Source organism: Anastrepha ludens, chromosome 2, assembly GCF_028408465.1.
Source record: "Anastrepha ludens isolate Willacy chromosome 2, idAnaLude1.1, whole genome shotgun sequence".
Taxonomy (NCBI): Eukaryota; Metazoa; Arthropoda; class Insecta; order Diptera; family Tephritidae; genus Anastrepha; species Anastrepha ludens.
The window spans coordinates 70,736,207-70,747,090 of record NC_071498.1 but is presented as its reverse complement, the minus strand read 5'-3'; the positions used below and the strand labels follow the sequence as shown (position 1 = coordinate 70,747,090).

The 10,884-nt window shown below is 38.1% G+C and overlaps 1 pseudogene; it reads left to right on the top strand.

Annotated features, from left to right (window-relative positions):
• Positions 1 to 8,473: 8,473 nt before the first annotated feature.
• LOC128858031 (ficolin-2-like) lies at positions 8,474 to 10,467 on the top strand (annotated as a pseudogene).
• The last annotated feature ends 417 nt before the right edge of the window (positions 10,468 to 10,884 follow it).

Sequence of the window (10,884 nt, the reverse complement as noted above, 5' to 3'; positions counted from 1 at the left end):
GTATTTCTGCCACGAAAAAGCTCCTCATAAAAATATCTGCCGTTCGGAGTCGGCTTGAAACTGTAGGTCCCTCCATTTGTTGAACAACATCAAGACGCACACCACAAATAGGAGGAGGAGCTCGGCCAAACACCTAACAGAAGTGTACGCGCCAATTATTTATTTCTTTTTTTTTAAACCAAAATATTTTTACATAAAGTTTTGCAAATACTTTCAAAATAAAATGACAAAAATAAGACCGTCAGAGACTAATAGAATTAAGTGGATGGGGCTGCAAACTATAATACCACAATCAGAATAGCAGCGCCACTTGTAATGAAATGTGTATTCTTCTACTTTAGGGATATAATATCATGCCTTGCAAGTAGTCTTTATTGAGGTGTATATTCGACAACATCTTGACCAGACGATATACCACAAGCCTTAATGGCATTCATTGAAAGATAATCACTACAATCACAAACTCTCGCGCCACGAATGCCGTAATCGGGGACCAATCGCCTTCAATTGAGGTGAACAGCTCCAGTTGTTTCATGAGACCCACTGATACCAGTATATTTGAGGTATATTAGCATGTTAAGGTTTTGCTTAACCAGAATTGATCTCGGCATATTCAAAATATATCCAGCTTGCCAGCTCTCTTTATTGGCCTCTTAAGCCATCCAACCAGGGGTAATTTATCAGATAAACTAAGAAAAATTTCTGAGCTTAAATGCGTGAATATTGGACCATTTTTGCAATTTAGTCGGCACTATAGCAAAAGATGATAAGAAAGCTCGTCAGAAGCAGCCATGAAAATCGTAGACACTGAGCGGACATTTATAGGATATTGTGTTCCATACAAACTTACACTCTTTATAACAACAAAAGCATCGGAAGTTTCTAAATAAACACTGGAGTTCATTTTCAAATTTCAAGCTCTGATCTTTACAAAACAGGGTGTACCATAATGTACATACACACATATACGCATATTCATATAGTTTAAATATGTGGTCGTCTTTTTAAGCCCCTTCAATTATAACTCCATACCCATTTCGTATGGCCAATTTGATTTAACTTTTTTTTAACCTCTCAATCGCCTTCTTCTTGTTCTTCTTTCTTATTTCGCATACAATTAATTGCCATAAATAATTTTTATAGCCCATATTTAATTGTTAATTATTGATATTCGTTCATTTTAATAGTTCGGGATCTTTTGTATTTATTAAAAGATTTCGATAAACGCGCTCACCGACTTTTGTGGGCTGTAGCGATTTTACGAGGATTGGTTGTTTTTTCACTAGCGAGCTAATTAACAGCTTGTTATTTTAACAATGAATGAATTAAAGCGAAGAACGATTTAATGACTAAGCATTATTGAATTACAACTGGCAAATAGGTACATGCCAATGTGCCACATTTATAATCTGCTTGTTGAGTGTCCATTGCAGTTCAAGAATAAAACCCTGCAGGGAGTTTCGTTAAAAACCAAATGGGAGTGCTTGTAGCGAATTTACTGGTGAATTTAATATGGTTAAATTCTAGGGAGTTTCCGGCAGGGGATTTCCTCAAACGTATGCTCCTCCGAATTGTTGTCATTCGACAATTATATTCATGAGATACAAACATGTGTTCAAATATGCACAAATAAATATTTATAATTGAAAAAAGGTCTGTTGTGATTAAGAATATTGTCAACGAATATTAATACGCATTTGCACTCGTTTAAACCGATTTCGACTTCGGTTGAGGTAACTGGAAAGCTTGTAATTTATTTTTGATCTGCACAAATAAGAAAAAACCACTGACTCCCAAATTAGGACTGTACGGTGGTTGATCCAGCAATTCAATGCTTGAATGCTAAAAAGGCTAACTGCTTGAGCCGATGTGTGGTCTAGAATGATTCGTCTTCATCGCATTTTTCCGATTACTCCTGGCAAGTAAATACTATATATCACTTAGAATTGCCAAATCGGTAATGCCCTAACAATGAGGTGGTGACATTTATAATGATTCCAATGAATCACTTGACTCGGAGCATTTCGTACGTAAAATACTTTTGTCGTATTTGGCTCGTCTAAAAACCATCAAATCGGTTGTTTAGATTCTAGTTCCACAACTCGCTGCCTCTCAACATCTTATATGTAGATATCTTTTGATCTATCGCATTTAAATTTTTTCAACATTTAAGTGCACCAACGAGACTTTTTTTGAACGAATGCCAGATTATGTGGTATCGAGTGGGAGCATATCTTTTTAAATGCTAAGTTTAATTAAAATTAATTTTATGAGAATAGGACTATTATCCAAGCTATGGTACGATCTTTTCTGGCACAATAAATGATGATGGACGACCTTCCCGAAGTTCGAAAATTCAGCGAAATGCCATATCTTAAGATGATGATTCGTCGTCGAAAACTAAAGCAAGTTGATCAGCACACTCCTGTTTGATTACACTAAGTCGAAAGTAATATAAAACATCTCAATCTTAAAATTCTCAATAGCAATTAAATAAATTTAATAATTTATCATTCGAGATTCACACGCAGTGAACACAACTTATAATAGTTAGCCTGTCTGCCCATAGACTGATGACATATGACTCCAGTAAAAATGTAGAAACGGAAAGTATTTACCCACTAAATCTAGACTCGAGCGCCTTACTCGTTTACACTCAAAATTCGTTTAATGAATGTTTTCCCTTTGGTTGCATTTAGTTGTAAATGTCCCGGGCCTAACAAAGAAAACACGATTTATTCAGCTTTATTCATCAACGTAATCTCCATCAAGAACAACGCACTCATTCCAGTGCTGCTGTAACATTTTAATACCACTTTTGTAGAATGAAGGCCTCAAAATAGGCCTCAGTTTCAGCAATAACCTGTTGTTTCTGTGGAAATTCTTTTTGATCCTTTGTTTTGAAAATAACAAAAGTAGTATCACTTTTAGCACAATAACTCACGAAGTAATGAATAGAATATCATAAAATGTCAACAGCTGTCCTTTTAATGCAATAAAACTAGTGCCATCTATGTGTTAGGCCCGGGACTTTTCAACCCATGTGTTATAAAGATATTGGTCGCGGTGTCAATTGGAACACATAATACCACTCAAGCCGAATTGGTGGCTGTGTAAAACGTTACACCATAAGTGTAGTATAATATGATTTTGAGTCAATATGTCGGTAGCGGATCTTACGAAATAAGCCTCAGAAGAAAGAATCAAAAAGGGCCGACCATCATTTAATTGGTTTTGAAAAAGAAATAAAAACGAAAAAAAGCGGAAGTTACGAAAATATTCGTATATTTATAAAAAAAAGAATTGATGATAATATTGAATCTGAGATCAGAGGATTTATAAAAAAGGCGCATCAAAATGGCACTTCACGCACGCACGACCCATGCGTAAGATTGATTAATTTTTTTTATAAAAAACCTACTTATTTTATTTTAATGTACTCTAAATTATTTTAAAGAAAGCCATAGTTCTCAATTAATAAAAAGTCAATAGTTATTTCTCGCGAACAGCAAGGCTTTTCAGGCCTCTTTCGAGGCTTATCGGGTTCAATTCTTGCCATTAAAAAAAAGAAAAGAAATTATTGGTCATGGCATAACTCTAAACCTTCACTCACCTAATCATTTTGTTTGCTGTAGCAGAGTAGTGACAAGTCATTTAGTAATTCTCAGCTGGAAAAGGGTGGAAATAATAGGCCAGATTCGAAACAAATAAAACTTTCACTAACCTATTGGCGAAATGTCTGACTTAAAAAAAAGAGAAAAATGTTAAATTTCTCTAAATGAGACGAATAAAATGCCTATATTAAGGTTAGGCTAGGTTAAGTGGCTGTTATCCGATACACTTCTTCTTAATTGGCGATTTTGGCCGAGCTTAACAAGGCGCGCCAGTTATTTCTTTTTCGTGCTAACCGGCGCTAATCGGACACACCAAGTGAAGCCAATCCCTTCTCCACCTGATATTTCCAACGCAGAGAGTACCGCATCAAATACTTTCAGAGACGGAGCGTTTGATTCCATTCGGACGACATGACCCAGCCAACGTAGCCCTGGATCTTTATTCGCTGGGCTATGCCTATGTCGTCGTAAGGCTCATACAGCTTATCGTTCCATCGCCTGCGCTATTCGCTGTTGCCAACGTGCAAAGGTCTAAAAATCATGCGCAGAATCTTTCTTTCAAACACTCAAAGCGTCGCTTCATCTGATGTCGTCATCGTCCAAGCTTCTGCGCCATACGTTAGGGCAGGCAGGATGAGAGTTTTGTAGAGTGTTAGGTTTGTTCGTCGAGAGAGGACTTTACTACTCAATTGCCTACTTAGCCCAAAGTAGCACTTGTTGGCAAGAGAGATTCTACGTTGGATTTCAAGGCTGACATTGTTATCGGTGCTAATGCTGGTTCCTAAATAAACGAAGTTTTTTACAACCTCGAAATTATAACTGTCTACAGTGACGTGGGTTCCGATACGCGAGTGCGCCGACTGTTTGTTTGAAGGCAGGAGGTTCTTCGTTTAGTCCTGGTTCACCACCAGACCCATTCGCTTTGCCTCTTTATCCAGTTGGGAGAAGGCAGAGCTAACAGCGCGGTTGTTAAGGCCGATGATGTCAATATCATCAGCATACGCCAACAATTGTACGCTCTTATAACATATTGTGTCTGAGCGATTAAGTTCTGCGGCTTGTACGATCCTCTCCAACATCAGGTTGAAGAAGTCACACGACAGCGAGTCATCCTGTCTGAAACCTCGTTTGGTAACAAACGGCTCGGAGAGGTCCTTACCAACTCTGACAGCACTGCTGGGGCTGAGCAACGTCATCTTGCTCCCGTATTAGTTTTGTGGGGATACCAAATTCATACATCGCGGCATACAAGTAACTCCTTTCCATACTGTCGAATGCAGCTTTGAAATCGAAGTAAAGATCGTATGTGTCGATTCTCCGTTCATGGGTCTTTTCCAAAAATTGGCGTATTGTAAATATTTGGTCGATGGTAGATTTGCCAGGTCTAAAGGCACAGGTCGGGCTTCAGCGTTTCACACAATACGCTCGCTAGATCCTTATAGGCGATATTTAGAAGACTAATCATGCGGTAATTGGCATAGATTGCAGAATCGTCCTTCTTATGGATTGGGCAGAGCATACATAAATTCCAATTCCAGGAGCTGATGCATGCACCTTACCAGCTCCTCGCCGCCATGTTAGAATAGCTCAGCCGGCAGTCCGTCGGCGCCCGCGGCTTTATTGTTCTTTAGCCGCGTTATCACTATTCTCACCTCATCATGGTCGGGTAGCGGAACGTCAATTCCGTTGTCAACGATTGGGGTATCGGGATCTCCACTTTCTCTGTGACATGCGCAGCTATCACTGTTTAACAGGTTCGAGAAGTGTTCCCTCCATAACGTAAGATTGCTCTGGATGTCAGTCACCAGTTCGCCGTATTTGTTCTTACAGGAAAACGCCTCGGTCTTAAAACCTTCTGTAAGCCGCCGAACTTTCTGGTAGAATTTTCGGGCGTTGTTCCTGTTGGCCAGCATCTCAAGCTCTTCGGACTCACTTTTCGGCCTCTCTTTTTTCTGTCGGATAATCTTTCTTTTTTAGCTCTCTGTAGCGATCCCACATGACTCGCGTTGCGCCCAATCGCAGCGTGGCTCTAGAGGCGGCATTCTTTCTTTCTGCGGCAGCATGACATTCCTCGTCGTACCAACAGAAGTGACAGTCGAGTGACGAATCTTCTGGCTGTCTGTTCTCATTGCAGCTTTTCGATGTCGAACAATCTTTGCGTAGGTAGATGTACATTTTTGCTGCACAGAGGCGTGTGCGGAGTTTGGCTGCAACAAGGTAGACATACTAGGTCTGAATAATCCCATTGTGATACCATTAGAGCTCGTTTTTTATACTCCTGAGTCTTCCTTGAACCAAGCTGTGGATTTAATGAATTTTGTTAATTTCGTCAACTCTATTTGTGAGACCTCTTCAATGCTGTCCAGAAAGGCGGTTCCGAGCATGGAATGCTTTTTTTCTGCATAGAGCAATGCATGTACACAGTTTCCTCTTCTATAATATCTTGACAGCTTCGACAAAAGCTTTGTGTGGTACCTATAGTCTATTTCCATGCCTTCCAATTCCTACTCACATACTGACAGCATTGCCAATAGCAAAATTGACCTACTATGTTGCTGGCAATAGAAACCAAAAGGCAAAAAAGAGTCGATTCTAAAATGAATCAATCAGCGGTAGTAGGAGATTTTATTTTGCACAAATTTAATTTTATTTATTACAAAATGGCTTGAATTTCCATGAAAATAAACTAAAAAAAATAAAAATCAGAAAAAAATCGATTGTAAAACTTATTCGTCATCAATACTAAGGTTTTTTGTTTTTTTTTTTGTGAACCAGTTGAAAGTGGTTTGTCTTATTTTAGTTTCATTTCGGACAGGGCTTATTCACATCAACTCTATTACTGGCATATTAATACAAATCTCTTTATATATGTACATATAACCGTCGACTCAACGGCATAATTCATGTTGATGCCACCATTTAGTTGCCACTCTCTTGTAAACATTTGCGCCGAATTCTTCAATGCTTTTATAATTATGAAATCATGTACTGGTACATATGTATGTGCAGGAGCAACTACAGCGGCATCATTTTATGACTCAAAGATTTTGTTATGGTAATTTTGTGCGAATTTCTCAAAATTATCGACTAGTAATTAAATTAGTAATATTTCACAGTTTTAATTAATTGCAGATTACACACACATATAATACATATGCACCTAGAAAATAATTACTCTACTGTAGAGTGGTACCTGAATTAGGTAAGTTTTTTACTTATATGTATTTTCCGGGAATTTCTGGCATCATATGCACTGCCAATCTTAATGGGACTAGTCGACAGATAAGGGAGGACAGAGTTCGTTAGCGTTGATTAATTTTATATTTCTGATTTTTTACTGAAGATGACTTAGGTCCATTTGATGTTGACAACTGACAATTCTTTCGTACTCCGAATTTTGGCTGTCAATCAGTCTCACACCTCCATTGTAGGAAACTAACCGCCTTCCCTTTGAACAGCGTTGACTAATATTGCAATAGTTGCACTGCCTTCTTTGTTCAGCGATCTGCAAGGTCGTTGATATCCAGACATCCTAACATTGTCTCGGGATATGGGAAAATTGAAGGTAATGAAAAAGCAGATGAACTGGCAAAATTGTGATCTGCCGTGAATGGTGCTCTTGCAGAATCGGTATTCACACCAGTAAGTGCAATCAAGAATACAATTTGCTCAAAATACCCCCGAGAAACCAGGCAACATGCAAAATTAGCAGAACGTTATGCCTCTCAAACGAACGTAAACATTGATAAATAAAAACCGGCCATAGTTGTCATAGTTGTAAGCACTCAGAGAAAAAATAAATGATTTTCCATTTCCTCCATGAATGCCCTTCCCTATGGAAGGAGAGAATGTCAACCCTGGGCAAACCACTGTTCAAGAGTCTTCAACCAACCAACCAACCTTTTTGAACAAAAAATGGAATTGAATCGTCAATACTTTCGTGCGATTGTCTTCTATAAATTTCGACGTGAATTAAATCAACAACAATGCACCGATCGTCTTCGACTTTTGGTGCTGAAGCATCATCTCGATCCACCGTGATTACTGATTTTCCAAATCCGCGCTACTCTACAGGACGATCAAAAACCGACAAAAGCTGTTCACTACGAAGCACTACGAAGGAAATATGATGATATGATATGATAGTAACCTAAAGGAACGAAGCGAATGGTTCGGAACATTTGCATGACGTAGATGATTAATCAATTACTATATCCGATGAGGCGTCCTTTGAAGTGTCCGATCTATTTCATGTCATTTGAGGAAGATTTGTTTACCTTTGCGCGTAGACGACTACGATATTCGGAGAATCACAAAAGCATCCAATGCCGGCTTTCACACATCTGCTCAAGCAAGTTAAGTTTTGAGTATTCAAAATATCGAGTCGATGACTGATTCGCCGCAGATGGCTGATTTGACACCCAGTAATTGCTGTTTGTAGATACCAAAAATAAAAAGAGAGATCAATGTTTTTGATACCTGAAGAAGCGATTGATGCGCTCAAATCACATCTTTTGGAGTTACCTCAATCAGAGTGGAAAACGTGTTGCAAAATTGTATATATCTTCATGGGCACTATTTTGAAATGCAATAAAACTATTTGCAAATGCAATAAACCTAATAGCAACTACTATTTAGAACCGGAAAAATTTATTTTTACTTTTTTAATTCGAAACTTAAAAACTTGCGGAATTTAAAAAAGATTAGAGGGATAGTGAACTTGAGATCACAAGCATTCGCAGTAAGAAAACAATATAATATAATAATTATAAACAAATTCTAATTGCGATTACTCATGGCGAATGGCGATAAGCGCTGATTACTTTCCTCTTTAAATATTGTAGCATTGCACTTCAAAATTTTTCATTTAGAAATCGGTCACTAGTTTAAAGATGGGGCTGTGCATTGTATCCTTTACAACTGTGCTGTTGCTTCATTACGGAACGGCTAGTGCTTATGTCACTGGAATGCCAGGGTGGACAAATAGTCTACAAGTGAGCAATGAAAATGTTGTGAGCGTAAGTACTGAAGAGACGGGTTTTTTGTGAAAAATGTTTTAAGTCTAGTAAAAAAGCAGAACTTGATTTTATAGAAATTTCTCTGTGGCACTGAATTTGAGGATTGTTATGGCCAAAAACTGAGCACCGACGTCTTTGCACTTAATAATAAAATATACAAAACGGAGGTCTATGAACTAAAGTAAGTAGAAATTTCAGTAATATTGAAATATATTATATAATTTGTTTTTGGTTTTGTTTTTGTGGTTTAATTGTGCGCTTTTCTATACAGACCAACAAATACCCTAAACGATATTGTTAACGAGCAAAAATATTTAAAAGAAGCTTTAGTTGTTTTGGCAAACAAAGTGCAGGAACAGGGCGTTATCACAAACGAGGAACTGTTATCAGTCAAGCGTAAACAAGCACAACAATTTGCCGACTTTTCTATACGCATAAGGAAGGCTTCAGAGCTTCGCAAACATCTTGACGAACCCACATCTACTGATTCGAACGCGAATTACCAGCCAGCTGCGCTGAAGCTTTTGCAAAGGACAGATTTGCTGAAAGCGGCATCTATACAATATACCTGCCCAATTTTGATTCCACTCCCTTCGAAGTCTACTGCCTAGCAGATCCGCATGGTGGTGCCGCCTGGACTGTGGTGCAACGTCGCACAGATGGCGCTGAGGATTTCTATCGCGATTGGGATGATTATGTGGCCGGATTTGGTGACAAGGAAGAGGAATTTTTTATTGGTTTAGACAAATTATATGCGCTCACAAATGATCAACCCAATGAGTTATGGATACAAATGGAGGATTTCGATGGAGAGGAACGTTATGCAAAATATGCTAATTTTGCCATCGACAATGATATTGAGAATTATGCCTTAAACAAATTGAATGGTTTTACTGGCAATGCAGGAGATTCGATGATAGTGCAAAAGGGTCAACAATTTACAACAAGAGATCATGACAACGATAGCGACCCAACGAAAAATTGTGCCATCGCCTATTTGGGAGCTTGGTGGTACAATCGTTGCCATGATAGGTGAGCATTATGTGTGAAAAGAGCATTCGAAATTATTCATACACTCATTCACATTCAAATATGTATATGTGCGTGTATTAATCAATATTTTTGAACAGCAACCTGAATGGTCAATATATGCCTGGTGGATACTACTCGGTGGAAGAAGCTCAGTGCATTGATTGGTACACTTGGCATGGACATAATTACTCGCTGAAGTACGTACACATGGCCATCAGACCAAAAGCGAGTTCTAACTAAAGATGCACTAGGATGAAGGAGGCGAATAGCCATGTATACTATAACATATTTCAACTATTTCAGAAAAAGAAAAAAAAAATTAATAATAATAAATAAACTCCAAGCACAATGAAAATGGTTTCAAACTTTTTAATACAATTTTCGAATATCAACCACTTCAAAAGTACATAAATGCAAAAGAATTTGTTTTTAAATTGCAACATCCAAACAACGGAAGCCTTTTTACAACAGTGTGCATGATAAGTTTGTGAACATCTTGGTTGTTAGTAACAGCATAAAGGCATCGAGATAAGTTAAAGCATATGGACACATACTAAAATGCTAAGAATGATGAAAGGAGTCGATTTAGTCCGTCCGTCCAACCATTCGCAGGATAAATTGACCAATATTTAAAATATTTTGGTGCACAAATTGCTCTTTGTTCAAGGTAGCTTGATGTTGAAAGTAGGCGAAATCGACCACGCTCACCTGGCATATAAGAACAATTTTTATTATAAATGATGCAAAATTACTCAAATTTAGAACCCATAAATAATGAACCCAGAAAGATAAATACAATCCAATCATAAGTATTGCTTCTCACCTCATTTAGATCCAATGTAAATAATATTAAGATCAGACAAAACCCACAACCACGTTTTCTATGTCAACAGAAAATTTCTCTCATTACCTATAAGTTCGCTTGACTCCAAAAAGATTACACCCAGCCCAAATTAAATTTTACTAAAATGTGCACGGGTATATATAATTCGGTCCATACCAAATTTAGCTTTTTCGTAATTAAACAAAAATAAGTGAAAATCAATCTGCGAGGACTGAAGTACGACCTTGCGATCCGTGACAAAAGTGATCAGTGAGTCGGAAGGGCCTAATAAATAGAGAATATCTAAGTCGCGACTGAAGGCAATGTTGAACGCCAAGAGCGGCTGGGGCTTGTAGCATGACAATACACCGGCCAGTTCCTCGCATATTGTGCAAGA